Below are 23,147 nucleotides of genomic sequence, written 5' to 3' on the forward strand. Positions count from 1 at the left end.
ATGTCAGGGAAGGCCGGTGTCAAAATCCTCTTCTGCAGGAACCTATTTTGGACGCTGTCCCTCTTTGGTCCTTCTCCCATCAAGGATGTAACAAGCACCTGCAAAGGATCACGTGGGGAAGGCAAATGGGAATTTCCAAATGTCTTTGTGTTCAAATTTAGAGCCTGCTTTCAGGGATAACCTCTCCCTCCCTCCCCATCCATCCATCCATTCATCTCTATCCAGTGGTGGGATTCAAATACGTGAACAACCGGTTCTCTATGTGGATGCTGCACTATGTGGAAGTCCAATCTGGGCCTCAGCAACAAAAAATTAGCTACCGGTTCTGCCGAAGTGGTGCGAACCGGCTGAATCCCACCGCTATCTCTATCTCTTTCTGCCCAGGGGAACCAGTTCTATTTTCTTCTGGTTCAGAATGGATCCAAGCCATTGAAGGAGGCGGCAGTTAACGAGAGGAACATGTTTCCCCCCTCTCAGTCACTGGAAGGAAGGTCAGTCTGATGGGAGACGCTGCTGTGACAGTTTCCCACCAGATGAAGAGAGTCGAGGCCCGCATCAAATTGGGACATGTAGCGGTGATGTTAGGATGCTAGCCAACTTGCACTTTTCCAAGTTACGTTTCTTCCAGCAGTAATTCGGCATTCGGTAGCTACCCAGCCAGAATGCTAAGTCCTTGGTGGAAGGAAAAGGAATTCCGAATCAGTTGGTTTCTCTTCGCTGAAAGGCGTCTGCAATTTGGAAAATCCCCTTAGTCATTGCTGGGTGCACTCCTGTTCTCCCTAGGCCGTGATTGGACTAAACCCTGCTGCTCTTTTATCTTTCCGCTGTTGCACTGCCATCCCTGAAGAGGGAGAGGAAATAAGGTACTGCATTGACTCACCTGAGAGATGCCAGAACCCAGGTGGCCCTATGAAAAATCTGCTCTCTCCCTCTCAGCCTTCCCAGACAGGGAGTATCACCAAAAGAAGAGAATATTTGTTTCTCAGGGTTGGACGCTGTTTTCTTGCAGACGTATCATTACCCATGTAGGTAACCTCATCAGTGCTGCAGAGAAAGAACTTTCCTGACACTTAGAACCATTAATCAGCGGAACAGCCTGCCTCCAGAAGTTGTGGATGCTCCAACACTGGTGGTTTTTAAGAAGAGACTGGACAACCATTTGTCTGAAATGGCGTAGGGTTTCCTGCCTGAGCAGGGGGTTGGACTAGAAGACCTCCAAGACCCCTTCCAACTTTATTATTATCATTATTATTATTTATTATTATTTATTATTATTATTATTATTATTATTATTATTATTATTATTATTATTATTATTATTATTATTATTCGCACAGTCAGCCAGATGTTCAGACTGGATTTGGCATTTTAGTCTACCTATTGAGTTCTTACCAAGGACCTGAGATAGGCAGATGTGGATGTTTGATGGTATTACGGATATCGTCACAGGACGGAAGCAGTTCCTAGTAAGGCTGCCTTTTGCAATTTTTATTGTTGTTGTTATATTCCACTCCTTTCTAGCACCAATGATGTTACGTAGTTTGTCAGTGAAAGGTCTGCGAGAAAACAACCAAGCTCAGAAAGCACCAAGGACCCCACAACAGTAAGAGAAACTTGCAAGTCTGAAGGTACGAACCTCCCACTTTCTCTTTTTACACCCTGATTAGTTGGGGAGGGGTCTGTTCTGGGTTTCTATCTCTGTCTGTTATGCAGCTGTGGGCTCCTCCTCCCCTTATCTGATCTTTCCCTAGACCGCATCTCTTCCCATAGTCTCCCAAAGGTAGGCAACCTCGGCTCTTTTATGACTCGTGAACTTCAACTCCCAGAATTCCTGAGCCAGCTATGCTATGCTGAGTCTCTGCTGGCTCAGGAATTCTGGGAATTGAAGTCCACGAGACATAAAAGAGCCAAGGTTGCCTACCCTTGCCATATACCATTACATCACTGCACATTTCTACAAACTAATATTCAGGCTGGCTATTCAGGTTTCAACTCCAGCCCTTATTTATGCAAAGGGGTAGTAGAACGAGAACTCTTTGGCATACAAAGATTTTAGGATTTTAGGGTTAGCTGAATCATTTTGCTTTTATTTCTTTTTCCCCCCTCATATTTGTTTGGTTTCTATTGCTTTTCACGCTGTCCATTGCCCAAAGTCTTCTGGAGTTGGGTTGCTTTCTAAATTAAATTAATCAACAAATGCAAAACGGATGCTTTGCTATTCCAAAACTGTGAAAATATAGGAAGAGAACGAAGTGAAAATTAGTTCCCACATAGAATTTTCAAATGTCATCCTTTTCAGCCAGACACTTCTCTGCTTCTCTATTCGTCCTCCCCTTTTTTAATTTATTTATTTTTATTATTTTTAAGAAAAGATACTCTTGTTTTACTCTTCTTGGTAGGCTTGGCTCTCAAATCAGACTTCTTCATAACATTTCTAGCACTTTATTATTCTGATTTCATCAGATCTACTGGGCTTAGAGATGCTTCTGCAAAATCTTCCTGTGTTGATTGTCTCTCAGACCAAGATAATTGATCCCCTTGTCAGTGAAACTGGAGGACACGACGAAACCTGGCAATATGGTTGTAATCAAAATAACAGCCTTTTATGAAGGCAGGGCAGAGCCCTGGCAGTTGTTGCCTGAAACAAAAATCCATTTAGAAGGGTGATGTGGAGACATTCCTAATGATCTTGTGAACTCTGGCAGAAGCCTGTCCTCCCACTAGACTCACTTAGTAGGGGAAAGTCATTACGGAAACTACACGGCAGCACAAATAAGTGGGACTGGAAGCAATTATTCAATGCGGCATCATTTTGACACCAGGTGATGTTCCACAGCAGGGAGGACCAAGTCCTTGGGTGAATCCTGGGATAAGCTGTTGGAGAACAAGGTTAAGGGTAACTGGAGAATCTATGGCTCTGTAAGGGTTGTGGTCCCGTTGATAACAACCTCCCACCAGAATGGCCAAGGTTGAAGGGAGACATTATGCAACATTTGGACTCTATTTATGTGGTGGCATTCTTTGGGGCTGGTTTAGGATCGAGTTCTGACAGCAGAAGGGTAAATTCTCTGTAAAATTATGAAAGTCCCATTTCTTGATGTATCCTCTAATGAAAGTACCACTTCTTGATGTATCCTCGCCAGTCTTCCTCTTCCAGCAGTGAGGACTTGATAGCAGTCTTCCAATCCTTGAAGGACTGGCATGAGGAAGAGGGTGTTGATTTATTCTCCCATAGGAATTGAGGGCAGGATAAGAAGCAACTGGTGGAAGCTCATCAGAGGGAGACCTAGTCTGGAAACGAGAAAGAATTTCCTGACAGGGAGAACAATTAAACAGCTTCTATCCTGGAGTTGTGGGTGCTCCATCACTGGAGGTTTTCAAGAAAAGATTAGACCACCATTTGCCTGGGAAGAAATAAAGGATCCTGCCATGGGCAGGGGGTTGGACTAGAAGACCTCCAAGGTCCCTTCAAGACCTATGATTCTGTGATTCCATAATTCTGTGATTCCATAATTCTGTGATTCCATGATTCTATGACTCTATGAGTTTATGAGTCTATGATTGAGTCTATGATTCTATGACTTTAGTGAGCAATCTAAGATTTTGATGAAACCAACGAAATGTCTTGGCTACAATCCTGTTGCTAGACTTCCCTGAAACTGAGATCAGTGCAAGCTACATTCCCACCTATCATAAGGACATGGAAGGTGCTTTGCATGCGAGGAGGCACATACCATGACTCCATCCAATGCTTCCTTGTGAAATGGTGTGTGGGAATGGCCTTGAGAGGCAGGAGCAGAAGCTGCAGACTGGATGACTGGCACATAAACGTCTCAAAGATGCTTTTTCAAAAGGCAACTGGACTATGATTTTTTCTCCCTTGAGGAAGAAGAAGAAGAAGTTTTGCTTCTTATCCAAGAAGCTTCATCAATTCTGTCTGGATGGTGGGGGTGGGGGGATAATTAAAAGATTAGTTCTGATAGATCCCCCACCATCCAGCTTGGAATTAGGGTTGTAAGTCACTGCAGTTGTTAAGTAGGTTTCCACTCCTTAACATGGTCAGGACCAATTTTACATTTTTTTTTCCAGTGGCCATTAAATGCTTGCAAGTGAATACAATGGTCAGTAAGCGAATCCATCTTATCCAATGGATTTTTTTTAGCAAAAAAACTGGAAACAAATGCCAAAACATGGCTAAAACCCTAGAAAATTGGGGTCAAAGGGCCGTTAAGGTGAGTTAGTTGCCCAGTGCCCAAAATGTGATTGTGTGATTATGTGTGTGTGTTAGTGCAGCAGTCAGAAATTTGAAAATGGCTTGTACCTTTTTATGGGTGGGGGGGGGATCCATCATAATTTTGAATGGTCATTGGCAACCCGTTGTAAGTCAAGGACTATAATAATGCAGCCAAGTGAAGTGAACCTCCTATGCAGTCAAACCCAGTTCTCAGTTGTGGGAAGGCTATGCAACCTCCCTGCCTCCTTTTGCATTTCTTTCTTCCTGTCTTCTCCTTCAGAGACCGACCCTCCTTTCCATTCCTTTCCCTCCTCCCCTCTCTTCTGCATTTCACCCTCTCCCCACCCCAAATTCTTTCACCAGGCTTGGTTTAATAGAATCTAAATGGATGTATTCATATACCGCCGAGACAGGGAAAAATCACAAAAGCTATTACGAGTAAGTATGGCACACCTTATTTTAAGAAATTATACAGCAGAAAAGAAAGATAGCAACCAAATAAAATCAATACAGATTATTAACCAAAAAGGGAAAAAGAAAAAAGAAAGAGTATAGAACGAAGAAAGACAAGGCATTTGTCAACCTCTGGATAATAACCTGGAAAGGCTGCGCACGATTCACGGCTGCTGATCTGTTAGCACATCACCTGTAGCACTGCAATAAATGTTGCTATGCTCATGTTTTCAATACCCTGTTTACACTTGAAGCTTTTACACACACACACACACACACACACACACACACAGACTTTTTTCCCCCTGGTGTGTGTGTTTTTCTGGGGAGCCAATTCTGGGATTTGAAGCCTCTCCATCAGTAAATCCATTTTAAAAGACAATCTGAGCTAGAGTGTGATAGAGAGCTGCAAATGCTTGAGATATTTACATGGTAATTTTGGGCATAAATCTTCATTGAGGCTCTCTTTCTTTCCCTGAAAGGCCCATCTGCAGCGCCTTCCTCATAAGCCCATTTAACGGCAACCGTTTCCTCTGGGTAAAGATTAAATAAGTCAGAAGCCAATTTCCAGGGAAGCTTTATATGCAGATCGCTGGAGATGCTTCACAGGGACTGTGCAGAAGACAACTTGAACACTGGTATTTTGGAATCCACCCTGTCCTGCAGATTCCATGTCTGTCTCATTATGGGTTATCTCTAATTTGGGAGCCACCCATCCAGGTTTCTTAATTGAGTCTGGGGAATTCTTTCTTTCTTTCTTTCTTTCTTTCTTTCTTTCTTCCTTCCTTCCTTCCTTCCTTCCTTCCTTCCTTCCTTCCTTCCTTCCTTCCTTCCTTCCTTGGAGGAGAGAAGGAGGAGAAAGGAAGGAAGGAAGGAAGGAAGGAAGGAAGGAAGGAAGGAAGGAAGGAAGGAAGGAAAAGAAAGAGACGATGAAAAAAGGGAAGAGAGGGAGGGAGGAGAAAGAGAACAAGAGAGGAAGGAAGGAAAAGGGAGGGACGGAGGGAGGAAAGAAGAAAGGAAAACAAGGAAGGAAGGAAGGAAGGAAGGAAGGAAGGAAGGAAGGAAGGAAGGAAGGAAGGAAGGAAGGAAGGAAGGAAGGATGGAAGGAGAAATACATCTCCTGCTTGGGTATAATTAAGAAGCTAAGTATTAGGGTAAGTGATTGGATGGGAGGATCCACACCCCAGCCAGTGAAAAATCCAACTTCTCCTGGGTGCCCATCAATGAGGAGAAGGAGAAATAAAATAAGGACGGCAAGGGTTCTGCAAACCCTAACATCCCTTTGGATTCCCTCCCAGATCTTTATCAGCTCTGGTCAAAGAGAAGATCGATCACAAATCTTATCCTAGTCTTGGTTGATTCAGTGCTGGAGAGTTTATCCCCGTAGGCAAGGCAGAACTGCCCTTCCCTGCAGGGTTAGTGATAAACCTGCCTCACAGCGTCCCCCTTGGGTCCTCATCTGAAGGATTTGGAGAAAAATACGTTTCATCCTCTTCCTTTTACTTGGCTTCTCCCTGCATTCTGGCATTGCCCTTTTCATCTCTACCCTCCAAATTTTGCTCGGAGATTTCGCTGTGCCACGACAACTCGGTGGCAGCTTCACCAGCTCTCTGCCATGTCAATAATTTTGTCTCCCACCCACCACCCAGCAGGCAAGAACTTTGCAGACAGGAGGAAGGAAAAAAAAACACTAGACAGAAGGTGATTTTCTACTCTTTTCTCTCTTGCAATTGCTGTCAGATTATGGGTTCATTTTCCGACTCCTCTCAGATGCCAAGAAAATCCCGATATAGATAAAATACTCTCACTTCCCTTAGAAGAAATTAAGTTTTCTCTCTGGAAGTAATGAATCATAGAAAGTTCCACTTATGGAGAATAAACTGCCTGTCCCAGCAGTTTATACCACCTTGAAAAAGATAACCTGAATTAAGCCAGGAAAAGGAAGAAGCCACCATGAAAAATACCCCACACCTTTTACCTCTCTTATGTATAAGAGAGAAAGAATGGAAAGTGTTATCAGACTATTTGTAGATGACTAGTTTCCAGGCTTGGTAATTTGAGGGGTGAACTTCAAATCCCAGAAGGCCACACCCAGCATGGCTGTTGTTGAATATCAACAGACGAGGACTGTTGTAGCTTAGGGTTGAACCATGGGTTCCGTGCTACTTTCTGAGCTTGGTAGAGTTCTTGCAGATATTTCCTTACCCAACCAGGTAACACTATCAGTGCTAAAGAGTGCAAACTCTACTTCCTTCTGGCACTGATGATGTTACTTAGCTTGGCAGTGAAACGTCTGCAAGAAAACAAGCTCAGAGAGCATCAAAGATCCCTGCCTCCTCCTCCTCCTCCTCCCCCTCCTCCTCCTCCTCCTCCTCCTCCTCCTCCTCCTCCTCTTCTCCACTCCCTTCTAGCACTGATGATGTTACCTAGTTGGGCAGTGAAACGTCTGCAAGAAAACAACCAAGCTCAGAGGGCACCAAAGACTCCACAGTCCTCCTCCTCCTCCTCCTCCTCCTCCTCCTCCTCCTCCTCCTCCTCCTCCTCCTCCTCCTCTTCTCCACTCCCTTCTAGCGCTGATGATATTACCTAGTTGGGCAGAGAAATGTCTGCAAGAAAACAACCAAGCTCAGAGAACACCAAGGACCCCATTGATGACTATCTTAGAAAGTCTATACACCAGAAAGTTGCCACAGTTGGGAAACGCTGCCTATATCAATAGAATTCCAGAACTTCTTGAAAAGTTTTGAAGTATTTATTTATTTATTTATTTATTTATTTATTTATTTATTTATTTATTTATTTATTTATTTTATTATATTTATATACCGCCCTTTCCCGAAGGACTCAGGGCGGTTTACAGGGTGATTAAAATGAAAAATACAAAAGTTAAAAACAATTTAAAAAATTATATCAATCCCTGAACAAATAAAAACCCCAGTTAAAATTAAGATTAAAATTAAAAGTATCCTGACATAGCTTACCTCAAAGGGCCAACACATGACAACTCTCACTCTGATATCATGTATTATTTTTAGATGAAGCACGTAGACGATCTTGGAGCGCAGCCATCCCTTTTTAATTACTTTTTGTGTGTGTCATTAGCCGACCCATTTTGCACCATCTCTGAAATTCCACATTTGTCTACAGAAATGAAAATGCAAAACTAATTTGCAGGGTGCTGCTCAGAAAAAAAGCATATGGAAGCTTGCAAAGGAAGGGGAAGGAGCTTTTCGGAGTAGCCAAAAATATGTCAGGGAGCTTTACGTTGACAAGTTTTGCAGCTGCCTCCTTCAAAGCCGGGGCTAATTTTGTCTCAGCCTTTTTGTGTGTGTGGAATGAATGAAACACTGACATGGCACCTTCTGGGCAGACACGCAGGTGTTGAAGAACTTCTTCCCATGGAATTCGACCTGTTTCTTTTCTCGACTATTGATCCTTCACCAATATTCCTTCGCATGTTTATTTGTCTGTGGTCAAGGCTGGAGAAATGTTTGGACAACCTCTGAGTTTCAACTTGTATTCCCTTCATTCAGAGGAGAGATAGCGAGCCAGCATGGCAGAGCTCTGATGACACAAAAGATAAACCCACGAGAAAGCCAATCAGTAGGAATTGTGGAGCACAACTTTGCACCCAGAAACGCAGGAGAAAGGGAAGGGGGTGTGTGCGGATTTGTGACTACATCACCTGAAAATTGCAATTTAATCTCTGCTGCAACAGATGAAAAGATGACTGGGGAAGCGGTTTCATTCCCAGAATTGAAAAGATTATTGATAATATTTCAAGGCAATGTACATAAAAAAGAGAGACACACAAAATGTGATAAACGGCATTGGTGCTTACACTGGAGATTGGTCGGCAGCAACAGCCCGGTAGCTGCTGTGTTAAAGTTGCACTAAGAAAACACACTTTTGAAATCAACTGCCTGTTTGGTGCAGATTGTGTCAAAAAGAGAATTTTTTAAAGCAATCCCAAGTCTCCCCTTTCTTTGGTTCAACAGGATCCAAATCTAGAGAAATGGAGGCCTCTTACACTGCAGCTGGTTCTAAGCCAGAGCTAACTTTGATTGCTAATTAATTAAAACTTCTCATTGGTCGAATGCGTTCACATTTGGGGAGATGAAATGTTGCTGAAATAGGATTCTCCCCAGCTTTTAAGGTCCTTCATTGCCCTTGCTTTTTCTAACACCTTTAAGGTCCCTCAAGGCTAGTGAATCCTTGAAACTTGTACTCAAAATCCCATAGGCCACCAGAGACAATGAGATTTGAATGGCAAGGTGGTCAGATGGTGCTAGAATCCAGGGTTATGGACATAGATATCCATTCCTAATCACTAGAAAGCCAAGGGGTTGAAACTGCATCATGTCAACACAAGGAGAGTCCCACTTTTTTCATGATTGGTTCATGACGTCTCACTCAATTAGGTAAGGGACGGAGTTTGTATCATGAGGCCCATTTCATATCTTGTCCTTTTTGTTCTCATCTGTAGTTGACAATGATGGTTGGATTTTGGCATTGCAATTGGAACTGTAGTCTTGAAGGTTTACAAGGATCTGAATTTGGACTGGACAAAACCTCCAAATTTGCACATGGACATTTTTTGCCACAATCCCTCTGATGGCAACCAAGAAAACTATGGCTGATAAGAGGCACGATTTTGTGGCTCAGCTATTATGCACAATCTTTTGTAACTATTTGTTTATTTGATCAATTCCTATGTTTCTTTGATGAACCACAACTTCTAGGTTTTACACACCACAGCCAGCCATATAGCATAGCGTGCAAGTCACGGTGATTGATTGACAAACATGGTAACCCCAAACCAAATCATGGGTAGGTTGAGTGTAAATTGGAAACTTGGTCTACTGTTTGGTTAAAGTGATGCACGGATGTGGTTTCTTTGGTAAATCCCAACCCGCAACTGACAGCTAAGTAAACTACTCAGCTGAAGCCAAAGCACACTGTAGACTGGTGCAATGTGTAAATCAGGTTGATAACTTCTGAGCAGGCCTACTTCACATTTACAGAGAGTCCTCAACTTATGACCACAATTGACATGAAATTTCTGTTGCCAAGCAAGACATTTGTTAACTGAGTTTTGCCCCATTTTATGACCTTTCTTGTCACAGTGACTCACTGCAGTTGTTAAGTCCTAACCCGGTTGTTGAGCGAATCTGGCTTCCCACATAGACTTTGCTTGTCAGAAGGCCACAAGAGGTAATCACATGACCCCAGGACGCTGCAACCGTCATAACTACATGCCAGTTTCCAAGCATCTGAATTTTGATCACGGGGATGTCGCAACGGTGATTAAGTGTGAAAAAATAGTTATAAGTCGCTTTTTTCAGTACTGTTGTAACTTGATACAGTCACTAAAGAAACCGTTGTTAAGTCGAGGAGTTCCTGTAGTTCCTGATGGAATAACACAATGACACATTCTCCCTTTTCCTCTTTGGCAGATAGGCTTGTCACAGACCCACAGCCCAACGGTAGTCCATCTGCTTTAAACACTCTGCCTTAGAAAAATTCGAGCGTTTCCACCAGTAATAATTTCCTTTTCAGAAACATAATAGCCTGATCAATATGAAAAGAAATGGTTATTACTTATCCTCCAGGTTTACATGTCCTAAAAAGAGTAGATAAAGTACTTGAGACATAGATTTCCACTTGATCACAGAAGATTATGCCCTTTGGATAGAAAGTATTTCTCACAATCACATTCCATCTCCCTCTATTGTTCTATACTGCTGGATGAATACGGATTATTTGCTACTCCTGACCATTTGGGGCGGGGGGGGCCACCAGACAAAGTAATGTATATCCATCCATTCCAGGAATGAGGGCTTCGTTTCATCTTCATTTGTTCTTCAGCTTCTGAAACTGCCCCTCTTCAGAAGATCATCTGATAAAGAAAGGCAGATATGGATCTGAAGAACGTATCTTCAACCATTTATTCCATTCCTGTCTCATTCATATGCAAAGCTGGTAGCAGAGCTGGCTAGCTTGTTTATCGATCTGGTCCTGAGGGCTGGGAACTGTTAATTCATGTTTGTTTAGGGAGAAAGGGGATGATGAAGTGTCAGCTTCAAATTGGCAGGAAACCTGGGTTCAATTTTCCCTCCTCCCCTTTCTGATCTTGCATTACGCCATCATCTTCATAGCCCAACCCATCTCCTAGGCTGGCTGTTAGGATAGGAGACCTTCTGTGTTGCTGGAGAGAAACACAGTAAAAAAGATTGAACCGTGCTGGATCGGAAGTTATCCTTCCTAACCATGGGAACCCAAGAAAACGTGAAAGCTCTGTGAAACAGCTGCCTTGAAAGAATCTCAGTGGAAAGGGATCCACACAACATTTATTGGTTTACAGGCTGTCCTCCGCTTACAACCACAGCTGAACCCAAAATATGTGTTCTTGAGTGAGACATTGGTTAAGTGAGTTTGGTCCCATTCTACGAATTTTCTTGCCACGTTAGTTAAGTGAATCGCTGCACTTGTTAAATTAGTAACCCCTAGGAAGGCAAGGGGTTGGAGCTGGAGAAGACTCCTGCAAGTCCCTTGGACTGCAAGGCGATCAAACCGGTCAGTCCTAGAGATCAACCCTGACTGCTCTTTAGGAGGCCAGATCCTGAAGCTAAAACTCAAATACTTTGGCCACCTAATGAGAAGGAAGGACTCGCTGGAGAAGAGCCTAATGCTGGGAAAGATTGAGGGCAAGAGAAGAAGGGGACGACAGAGAATGAAGTGGCTGGATGGAGTCACTGAAGCAGTAGGCGTGAGCTTAAATGGACCCCAGAAGATGGTAGAGGAAAGGAAGGCCTGGAGGAACGTTGTCCATGGGGTCGTGATAGGTCGGACACGACTTCGCAGCTAACAACAACAACAGGAAGGCAAGTGTGCCATCCAGAGTGTGATTGTTTCAGTTTGCTACGTGCCATCACTTTTAGGAGAACATATTTATTTATTTATTTATTTTATTTAGATTTATATACCGCCCTTTCCCGAAGGACTCAGGGCGGTTTACAGGGCATTTAAAAAACAGTCAATACAAACGTTAAAACAAAATTAAAAGAGATTAAATAGAACCCTGAGAAAATTAAAACCCAGTTAAAATTAAAATTAAAAATATTCTCAGCCTGGGCCAGAGAGCTCGAAGAGCCAGGTCTTCAGGTCCTGGCGGAATGAACGGAGGTTGGGGGCAGTCCTAAGCTCCGCAGGCAGCTGGTTCCACAGGGCAGGCGCACCCACTGAGAAGGCCCTACCCCTGGGTGTTACCCGCCGGCAGTCTTTAACCGGCGGCACCCTGAGGAGACCCTCCCTGTGGGAGCGCACTGGACGAAGGGAACTTGATATCACGTGGAACAAAGATCATTACTTCCCCGTTATAAGAGCCTGGTTAGAGGGATTGCCCTTGGCTTCATTTCAGTCCTAAACAATGATTTTTTTAAAAAAAAACACCCCAAAAAACCTATTTGCAGAGGAGGAGACCCACGGCTCAAAGTCCCACTATTCAGTTGTGGATGGCAAAAGTTGTAAGCCATCTGAAATCTGGTGAATGTGGGAACTCAAAGGAGCCACACTCTAGCCTGGATTGAAGGAAGCTAGGAGAACTGACAAGCCAACTAATTAAGAAGGGATAAATTAGCTTGCCCGCTTTTCAGATGGAGACCTCCTAAAAAGAACCCATATGTTCTTCTCCGTCCTGTGGGCTTCCAAGATATCAGTCCATTAGACACAAAACCTTGTTCTGCCCATTTGCAAGCAGGTTTATATCTGCTTTGTTTAAGCCTACTACTGTCCAAGTCTTTGCTTTCCTCCCACAGTTTTTCCCTGCTGCCCACTATAATGCTCAGAACACCTGGTATCAATTTGCTAATTAAAAGACCGTGTCAGAGTCCAATTATCACCAGTTACAATATTAGAAGTCCAAGTTGGACAAATCCCTGGAACCTCTACCTTTGCCCAGTTAGCATGTGTGGAGTCCCTGCAGAGTTTCTTCCTGGCTTAAGCAACTTTAACTCGTTCCTTTCCTTCTCCTGTTTGTATCTAAGCCAGGAGTGTCCAACCTCGGCAACATTTAAGGCTTGTGGACTTCAACTCCCAGAATTCCCCAGCCAGCCATGCTGGTTGTGGAATTCTGAGAGTTAAAGTCCATAGATCTTAAAGTTCCAAGACTGTACATCTCTGATCTAAGCCTTCAGAATCTCAGGTTTTCATGGTATGGTAGCCAGATGGTCAAAAGAGCTAGCAGTCCATCACACAATCAGTTGAATAGAAGAGGAAGCTGGACCTTGTTCCTGGGCTTCTAGCCAACACTTGGGAGGGATACTTTAGCAAGGAATCAGGGATGTGGTGTGGTCAAAAGAAATCAAGATAAAAACCATAAAAAAATTGATGAAGCTTTGATCACAACATCAAGGCCATTGCCTTGCCTTTTTTCTGACCAGGCCCCATGGATACTTCTGAAGGACACAAGTCTTTTTAAGCCCACGTCACCAAAAATACAGCTTTGGGAGTTCTGCCAATTAAAAATCTAGAAGCAGGGCATGTCAACTGGGGTAGGGGAGAGGGGTGTGTGTCAATGAGCAACTTTTCTCCCACATATTTCTGATCATCGGCAAGGTTGGAATTAGCCAGGATTGTGTTTTAACCATGTCTTTTGCATCCAAAGTAAGCAACCGAATGCCTTGGAGTTGTTTTGGATTCCAGCTCCTTAGTATTCCCTGGCTGTGCTGGTGTGGTTGATCTCAAGGGGAGGAAGGGAGGGAGGGTAGCCCAAAATATCTGCTGAGCATCCTCTTCCTTCTTTCTATTCCAGGTGGTCATTTCAGAAAAGGACTGTTGACATTTTGAGCTTGGTTGCTTTCTTTTTCTGACAATCCCTCTCTGGCTACAGCAGAGGAAGCTTCACAGAGCAGAGAGATGTACAGTTCTGAAATTATTTCAGGTCTCCCTTTTAAGTCACGGGTAGGCGTAGACATTTGGCAATGTTTTCCCCCAGAAGGCATTGTTTTGCCATCATCTGTCTTGATCGTGCTGGGTTCAGGTGAAGACCTTTCTGAAAGATCTCACTTCAGCAGGTGGCCAGGTCCACCTGCCTGGTGGGTGGAGGTGGACTTCTTTCACCAACAGTTGCTATCATCTACCACCTGTCCTCGTGATTGGACTGTTTCAATCCTATCCAAATTCAATCCTGTTCCAATCCTATCTACCTTTCTTACTTTTCATCCAGCTGGCTTTCGTGCCCAAGGCAGGACTAGAACTCCGCATCTCCTGGTGGTTGGTCCAAAGTTATCCAACCGGCTTCCATGCCCAAGGCAGGACTAGAATGCACCATCTCCTGGTGATTGGTCCAAAGCAGGGGTAGGCAAACCTGGCTCTTTTATGACTCATGGACTTCAACTCCCAGAATTCCTGAGCCAGCACAGCTCAGCTTGGAAACCTCTCCCTTTCCCCTCAGCATGGCTGGCTCAGGAATCCTGGGAGTTGAAGTCCACGAGTCATAAAAGAGCCAAGGTTGCCTATCCCTGGTCTAAAGTCACCCAGTCAGCTTTCATACCTAAGGTGAAACTAGAACTCACCATGTCCTGGTGACTGACTCAGAGTCACCCAGCCACTTTTTGTGGCTAAAGGAGGACAAGAACTCACCATCTCCTGGTGATTGGTCCAAAGTCACCCAATCTGCTTTCGTGCCTAAGCATGGCTGGCTGGGGAATTCTGGGAGCTGAAGTCCATAAGCCTTAAAGCCCCAAGACTGGACACCCCTGTTGTAAACCTTGAAAAAGCTGACAAATTTCCCAGTGATATGCACCTCCTATTCTTCCCCTTAATTTTCATTTACTAATAGCTTTTGCAGGGTTCCAATTTAGGTGCAGAATTGTTCAAATTCAGCGCTTCATTTTCCCCTCTGTGGATTCCCTTTTGTATTCCAGAGCTTCTCATCCTTGAAAGACAACCTTGCTGAGAAGATACCCTGAAGTTTTCAGTGTTGCTTTGGTTGTAGATGTTGTTGTTTGTTTTAATCGGTTGCCTCTCGTCTCGGTGTTAATGGGTTATAACACAAAACATAACAGCCGTCGCTGGTTGGATGGGAAAGTTAATCATTCATTTTCTGCATGTTTTATGTTCTTATAGCTTCCTGCTACCACTGAAGGTAATTCTCATATATTTCATTGGGAAATCTAATGGTGTGGAAAGACATTCGCCGGCAAGACAATTGCAACAGGAGAAAACCTAGACAGAGAAAGATGGAGAAATGGAGGAGGAGAACGAAGATGGAGGGAAGGAGTAAGGGAAGGGTATCTGTTCAGAGACTCTGTGATTAAAATAAGTTGCTAATCCTTCTATTGTTGGCAGAGTTGCCTTGTTCAGAAATGCTGTTTTGTTTGCCTTGTAAACATGGACAGAAAGCAGTCTCTTTGGCTTACCACAACACACAGCCTTAAAGCCAGCTGTGTGGAAAATGGCACAATTCCCTCCTGGGTGACATAATCATCTTTGCCACACAAAAGCGAAACCTCAAGCATTTGCATGAGATTTTAAAGAAAACCCACCACCCTTCTGGGAAGAGCAACGCAAAACAAATCAGTTGCTCTGGATTTGTTTTGAAAGACTTACACAAAGGTCAGTTTATTTGAAGGGAGGTGCGCATATCCATCTGGTTGGCTGTTGGATGGATGGAAGGAAGGAAGGAAAGAAAAGAAAGAGTGAGGGAATGAATGAATGAATGAATGAATGAATGAAGAAAGGAAAGAAAGAAAGAAAGAAAGAAAGAAAGAAAGAAAGAAAGAAAGAAAGAAAGAAAGAAAGAAAGAAAGGAAAGAAAGAAAGAAAGAAAGAAAGAAAGAAAGAAAGAAAGAAAGAAAGAAAGAAAGAAAGAAAGAAGAGGAAGGAAGGAAGAAAAAAGAAAGAGTGAGGGAAGGAAGAAAAAGAAAGAGTGAGGGAATGAAGAAAGAAAGAAAGAAAGAAAGAAAGAAAGGAGGAAGGAAGGAAGGAAGGAAGAAAAAAGAAAGAGTGAGGGAAGGAAGAAAAAGAAAGAGAGGGAATGAAGAAAGAAAGAAAGAGGGAAGGAAGGAAGGAAGGAAGGAAGGAAGGAAGGAAGGAAGGAAGGAAGGAAGGAAGGAAGGAAGGAAGGAAGAATATACAGTAGAAGAGACACCTGGATAAAATCCCAGTTAAGATGTTTAATAGCCAATCTGTGCAGATGTGTCAGGTTTATTTTGGAAGAGGTGAACTGGAACACACATCTAGTCAACATTTCTAGGGTCTTTTATAGGTCACACCTTTGCTTACAAACGTCACCCTTTCTTCTTGCTAGCGGATTTCACTTAGTTGGATAGGTGTTCTCCTTCTTGTATTTTGTTTCATCCCTGGATTGGGGAATTCTCTACCTTAGGCGGGAAAGAGGAAGAAGAGGGAGAAAGGGAGGTTAGCTCTCCTTTGAGTTTCTTCTCACTTGTCTTGTCATTTTAACCCTCACTCTTGCCAGCCCGTCCTCAGCTCCTGGCTTTGGTCTGGGAAGGGGTCCCAGGACAACTAAACGCCTCTTTCTTCTTTACTTTCAAACCTTTTCCTTTCCCACCCTTGATCTTCCCTCCATCCCTCTCCCTCGCCTTCTCCTCAAATGTTCACGGATAGGAAAGAAGCTCACCAGCCAGGACTTCAAATAGATCTCCTCCCCACTCACCCAACCTTGGACCTTTGACCCTCAGGAAACGGCCGGACCTTTCTTTGCGTGCTCCACACACCCCACCCTTCTTCTTCAAAATGGCCTTGGAACCTGCCACTTGAAACAGAGCTCCCTTCATTTCAAAGGGCCCCGGGGGCAGAGGACACCCCGTGCTCCCTTCAGATCTCTTTGGTAATGGAAACAGGGGGTGGGGGGAGAAAGAGTAATGTCCCGTGTCCTCTTTACCTCATTTTTCCTGTTTGGCTCCTTCCCCGTTTCTCTCTTTCGCTCTCTCCCTGTTTCTCTGCCCTTGCAAGCATTTAGAAGAAAGAAAGAAGAAGAAGAAAAAAGCCTTGGCAGATGTTATTACGGATTCATAGGAGAAGCTTCTTGACAGCTCGCACTGGCAGGTGCCCGATCCTTGAACAATTCTGAGCTGCGAGTTAAAAGGGAATATGGCTAAACAGAAGTTTCCAAGGGACACGGTGTGCAGCAAAGAGACAGACACGCGTTTCCGAGATCAGAAATGGCAGCCCTGCCTTGTCCAACATGAAAAGCTTGCCACATTTTCTCTTTTGCTTCAAAAACTCCCCCACTTTCCTTCCTTCTCTCTCTGCTCCCCTCCTCTCCTGTTCCTCTCCTACTCTCTGGCTGCATTTTGAGCTCTGGTGTAGCTCATTGCTTCAATTATTCATCCAGTGAAGTTCTAAGCATTGGAGTTAATCGCAGGCTCACCGCTTCTTTTCCATCCACGCAGCCTTGATTAGATGATCGATCAGCTCCCTCTCTGAATGGTTGGAAATCAGATCAAGGCTTAGCCAGGACCCCCCAAGATCTCTCAAGAATCTGGAGCTAGATTGCCCCTACGAGATTGGCGCAAAAGCTTCTGCTTTGGAGATGCTCACCTGTGGGATGCTGGGACAATTGCATGCAGAGAAGTGTTGTGGTCCTGTTAAGCCAAGTGATCTAGTCATGCATGTTTCCTTGTCAGGCTGTATGGATACTCGATTCATAGATTTAGTTCCAACGAAAGAGAATATTTGTAGCCTGGATTTGAAATGAGGGGTCCTTGGTGCTCTTTGAGCTTGGCTGTTTTCTTGCAGACGTTTCATGACCCTAACTAGGTAACATCATCAGGGCTAGAAGGACTGCAGTTTGCTGTCTGTTTATATTCTGTTATCTTGCCTGGGTGGGTGAGCAGGAGGTGGTCTTAGGGATTCTTTACTAATAGATCTGTGGCAGTTTTTTGATTGGGGTATTGCTCCAAGGTCACCTTCAGACTAACAATCAAGTAAGCAATATCCCCATCAAGAAACTGCCACAGAGCCATCAGTAAACAGCCCAACCAAAGAATCCCTAAGACCCCACCCACTCACCCACCCACCCACCCAGACAGGAAGACACCAGAATACAAACAGACAGCAAACAGCACTCTTTGCTAGCCCTGATGATGTTACCTAGTTAGGGTCATGAAACGTCTGCAAGAAAACAAGCAAGCTCAGAGAGCACCAAAGATGACAACCTCCTCCTCCTCCTCCTCCTCCTCCTCCTCCTCCTCCTCCTCCTCCTCCTCCCAGTTACACATCTCCATTGAAAGTGAAAGTCAGATTGTTTAGAATTCCAGGAGCGCTTTTTCTACAAAGAGCAAAGTTGGGCAAGACTCCCACTTTCCACTCCAAAATCAAAGATTACAAGTTGACCGCGGAGGTGTCTTCCTGGTCAATTAGGTTCACCTACCCAGGCAAAATCCCAGGTGGACATTTAAGTTGGATTGCAAAGAAGCCCAGTTTGAAACTCCTTCCAGGACACCCAAGGACACCTCTGCTGTTGCAGTGAGAGCAGTTGGGGTGTGTATGATGTTTACGCCGGTGTCTGCTTGTCTTCATTAGGCATTTTCAATTTAAAGTCATTTGGTGTGCCCAGGGACTTTCCTGAGAACACGGGGCAGGAGAGTTGCAGAATTCCCTGGAGGCTGCAGAGATGATTAAATGAGACAACAACTTTGCTCATACAGTATATTAGTAGGTGGTGGAGGAGGAGGAGGAGGAGGAGGAGGAGGAGGAGGACTGTGGGGTCCTTGGTGCTCTCTGAGCTTGGTGGTTTTCTTGCAGACATTTCTTGATCCAAATAGGTAACATCATCGGGGCTAGAAGGGAGAGGGGTTTGTGGAGGAGGAGGAGGAGGAGGAGGAGGAGGAGGAGGAGGAGGCTGAATCTTTTGTCTTTTAAGACTCAGGGCAAAGTTCATCAAGTGGTTGCTGTGTCCAGAAAATGCCAAGAAACTCAAAAATAAAATATAATGAGTTTCAGAAGAGCCCCAAACTCAATGATGAAATGAAGATACTACTAGTAGAAAGTCTGAGGTTCCGTACAGTTACAACAGTTCGTTTAATGACCATTCAAAGCTACAACGGCACTAGAAAAGGGACGTACGACCCTTTTTTCACAGTGGCAACCTTTGCAGCATCCCCAGGGTCACGTGACCAACAATCAGACGCTTGGCCACTGGTTCATATTTATGTGTCCCAGAGGGTCACGTGATCCCCTTCTGCGACCTTCTGACAAGCAAAGTCAATGGGGGAAGCTGGGTTCACTTAACAGCCGGGTTGCTAACTTCTCAACTACAGTGATTCGCTTATCCACCGTGGCAGGGAAGGTCATAAAAAACTCACTTAACAAATGCCTCGCACAGCCACAGAAAGTTTGGGCTGAATTCTGCTGGTACGTCGAGGATCGTCTGTCCCTACAACCTACAAGAACCTGTAAGATATAAATAGAGATTATAAAACGCTGCCAGCTGGGGAAAATAATGAGAAATGTATAAACCGGCAGCATGACACTCTGGGCTCACCAGATGTATTTATTCAGCAAGAATGGAGAAGAACGTATCACAGAATTTAGCACCTTTCATTCTCCCGAGAAGCTCAGTTTTTATAAAAAGGACCAAACTTTTTTTTTTTTTTTTTGCTGTGAAAGCATTATTGAATATAAGGGAGCCATGCCTCCTGAATTTTTTTTTTTTTGGAAAACAAACAATTAAGTGACAGCAGAATGGTTGAGAAGAATAAAAATCGTTATTCAAGCTATGCAAAATTAGGCAAATGGACTCAGCTTAAACTATTAAGAATCTCTTTTTTTTCCTATTAGTCCAGATCTCGGATTGCTGAGAGGGGCATACGAATATAATTTGCTGACCTTTAACACACAGAGAGAGACACAATGTAAATCCCTGTTCCTTGAGCTAGAAGAGTGGGATAAAAAGATTGGTGTGATCAACAAGAAACAAGAAAAGAAGATTTAGCAAGGTTGAGGCAGGGAGATTTTGATTAGCAAGATGAATGAAGAAGAGATCACTCACTCTTTTCACCTGTCAGCTGAAGAAAGCCGCTTCTAATCTGCGCTATCTGTGAAACAAACAAGACAAATTTATCTCTCCAAAGGTAGCACAATTTTCGCTATGTTGCATGTAAGCTTCGCCCACCAATGGTTGCTAGTAGTTTTTGTTGTTAGGGGATAGTTTTGTGTTGATCATTTTCTCCAGCGTGCTTTCGCTGGCCAGTGACCAAGATCAAGTTTCTTCTTATCAGAATAACATTGATCCAGGTCCAGGCAGTGAGACGTGGAATTGTGAGATAGCTAAAGAAGAGATAACGGAAGAGCAGAATAACAGAGTTGGAAGGGACCTTGGAGGTCTTCTAGTCCAACCACCTGCTCAAGCAGGAGATGCTATGCCATTTCAGACAGGTGGCTGTCCGGTCTCTTCTTAAAAGCCTACAGTGATGGAGCACCCACAACTTCTGGAGGCAAGTCATTCCACTGATTAATTGTCCTCACTTTTTGGGGAATTTCTCCTTAACTCTAGCTAGGTTGCTTCTCTCCTCATTTAGTTTCCATCCATTGGTTCTTGTCCAGCCTTCAGGTGCTTTGGAAAATAATCTGACCCCCTCGTCTTTGTAGGAGCCCCTCAAACATTGGAACAGTTCTATCATGTCACTCCTAGTCTTTCTTTTCATTAAACTTGTTGTTCTTAGCTGCAAAGTCGTGTCCAACCCATCGCGACCCTATGGACAATGTTCCTCCAGGCCTTCCTGTCCTCTACCATCCTCTGGAGTCCATTTAAGCTCAGGCCTCCTGCTTCAGTGACTCCATCCAGCCACCTCATTCTCTGTCGTCCCCTTCTTCTCTTGCCCTCAATCTTTCCCAGCATTAGGCTCTTCTCCAGTGAGTCCTTCCTTCTCATTAGGTGGCCAAAGGATTTGAGTTTTAGCTTCAGGATCTGGCCTTCTAAAGAGCAGTCAGGGTTGATCTCCTCTAGGACTGACCGATTTGATCACCTTGCAGTCCAAGGGACTCGCAGGAGTCTTCTCCAGCACCATAGTTCAAAGGCCTCAATTCTTTGGCGCTCAGCCTTTCTTATGGTTCAACTTTCACTGCCATACATTGCAACTGGGAAGACCATAGCCTTGACTATACGCACTTTTGTTGACAGGGTGATGTCTCTGCTTTTTAGTGTGCTGTCTAGATTTGCCATGGCTTTCCTCCCGAGGAGCAAGCATCTTTTAATTTCTTCGATACAGTCCCCATCTGCAGTGATCTTGGAGCCCAGAAAAATAAAATCTGTCACTACCTCCATTTCTTCCCCATACCCAATTCCTGAAACTGTTCTTCATATGTTGTAGCCACTAGTCCCCTAATCATTCGTGTTCCTCTTCTCTACACTCTTTCCAGAATCTCAACATCTTTTATAATATGGTGACCAAAGCTGGATGCAGGATTCCAAGTGTGGTCTTACTAAGGCTTTATAAAGTGGTACTAATCCTTTTCCTGAATCATTCCTTTTTTTCACCTATCAGCGCAAGCCACTTAGAGTAGCCCCATGGTGAGATAGGCAGCAAATAAATTTAGCAAATAAATAAAAACCATACAAACTGGAAGGAATTGAGATCAGCTCCAAAACAGATACCTTTCAATGTATCTGCCACCCTGCAACTCACAACTTTTCCACTAATTCTAAATAGAACAGTTCTCTCTGGAATAGGCGTAGTGTGGAACAGAGGGGAACAGAATAATTATTGCACTTAAATTCAGAATTGTGGATCAGATCAGCCCTTTGTTATCAATTCACCTTTCTGCATATTGCAAGTATTTCTTTCTCTCTTCTTCTGACTCTCCTTCCCTCAAACCTGTAATTATTAGCAAATTCCAATTACAGTTTTGCTTTGCAAAGCCATCCAGATTCAGCAGAAATGGAATTTCCCACCAGTCAAGATGGAGTCATTAAATCTCCTGAAAATGGGGTTGAGTCTCCAAGGAGCCAAGGGTAATTGATAGCTTGGGTTTTGCCAAGAGCAATGCAAAATGCTTTCCTGTACTTTGCCGCTTTCCAAGAGCAGGTATAATGGGGAGTTTGCACATCATTCAGTCTGAGTGGAGGTGATTGAAGCATGATTTCCAATAAAATCCATGACCTTTATTGCTCAAACCCATGACCTGCAAGATGTCTTTACTAAATCCAAGGATGAAATACAGTTGCAACTTTTGGTGAGTTATCCAAAATCTACAACAAGCTAGTATCTTTATTAAAAAGTAAAGGTAAAGGTTCCCCCGCACATGCGTGCTAGTCGTTTCTGACTCTAGGGGCTGGTGCTCATCTCCGTTTCAAAGCCGAAGAGCCAGCGCTTGTCTGAGGATGACTCCGTGGTCATGTGGCCGGCATGACTAGAAGCCAAAGGCACACGGAACGCTGTTACCTTCCCACCGGAGTGGTCCCTGTTTTCCTACTTGCATTTTTACGTGCTTTCGAACTGCTAGGTTGGCAGAAGCTGGGACGCGTAACAGGCGCTAAAAATAGCACGAGAGAGATGTGCAAGCTTTCAGTTTTATAAAACTCTTCCTCGGCTTTTTTTAAAAATGTAACAGAATAACAGAGGTGGAAGGGACCTTGGAGGTCTTCTAGTCTAACCCTCTGCTCAGGAAGGAACCCCTATGCCATTTCAGACAAATGGTTATCCAAACTCTTCTTGAAAACCTCCAGTGTTGGAGTGTCCACAACCTCTGGAGGCAAATCGTTCCACTGGTTACTTGTTCTCACTGTCAGGAAATTTCTCCTTAGTTCTAGGTTGCTTCTCTCCATGGTTGGTTTCCAACCATTGCTTTTTGTCCTGCCTTCAGGTGCTTCAGACAATATGTTGACCCTCTCTTCTTTGTGGTCAGCCCCTCAAATATTGGAACACTGCTTTCATATCACCCCTAGTCCTTCTTTTCATTAAACTAGACATACCCAATTCCTGCAATCATTGTTCATATGTTTGAGCCCCCAGTCCCCTAATCATCTTTGTTGCTCTTTTCTGCACTCTTTCTAGAGTCTCTGCATCTTTTTTACATTGTGGCGACCAAACCTGGATGCAATATTCCAAGTGTGGTCTATCCATTGCTAAACCTTCAAAAACTTTCCCAATCTAGAAATCAGGAATGGTACTTATATTTTGCAGTCCTTTCTGCCCACCTCCCAGTTAGGCATGGGAATTCTGCCGCTTCAAAGTTGAATTTCAATAGTTTTGAAGCCCCTGAGTGATTCTTAACAAAGAGACTTGGAATTATTTCACAAATGTTGCAGTTGGTCTTTGGATGTCTTTATTATGATAAATGCTTTTTTTTTTTTTGCATTGGGCTATTTGGAGGGTGCTTGCTTGAAATTGTTGGAAAATTCCAAGCGTTGGGTTCTGTCTGTTCCCTGAGCTTGGCTATTTTCCTGCAGACCATCTGTTACCAGGCTAAGTAACATCATGTTAATAATCAA

The sequence above is a fragment of the Vipera ursinii genome (assembly GCF_947247035.1).
Source record: "Vipera ursinii genome assembly, chromosome: 8".
NCBI lineage: Eukaryota > Metazoa > Chordata > Lepidosauria > Squamata > Viperidae > Vipera > Vipera ursinii.